This window comes from Penaeus monodon, chromosome 34 (genome assembly GCF_015228065.2).
Source record: "Penaeus monodon isolate SGIC_2016 chromosome 34, NSTDA_Pmon_1, whole genome shotgun sequence".
Classification (NCBI taxonomy): domain Eukaryota; kingdom Metazoa; phylum Arthropoda; class Malacostraca; order Decapoda; family Penaeidae; genus Penaeus; species Penaeus monodon.
Genome location: NC_051419.1, coordinates 21102158 through 21102524, shown reverse-complemented (window position 1 = coordinate 21102524; position 367 = coordinate 21102158).

Sequence of the window (367 nt, the reverse complement as noted above, 5' to 3'; positions counted from 1 at the left end):
CTCATGCGCGTGAGCAAAAGGCCTTTGTCTGTTCCGTTTGGTTCCTGTTTGGATGAATTGATAAAACAGAGCAATGAGAAAATTGAACGTAATATATATTATTCAATTTTTCAGTTTTATCTTAATCACCATCATTGTGACTGAGGAAATGTTACTGACTATGCCTGAATATATGATGAAAATATAGAGCTATCCATAATTATCCTCTAATGAATTTAGTTCATTTTGTTCAAATCCCCAAAATGATTAGATCAACTTCAATTCAAGTCCCTGATTGTACAGAAGTGACGGCCACGTTGACTGACTAATCAATTTGAGGTTCGGGTAAATGGCATGCAGGGGACTGCAATTATAGGTGTTAATTAAG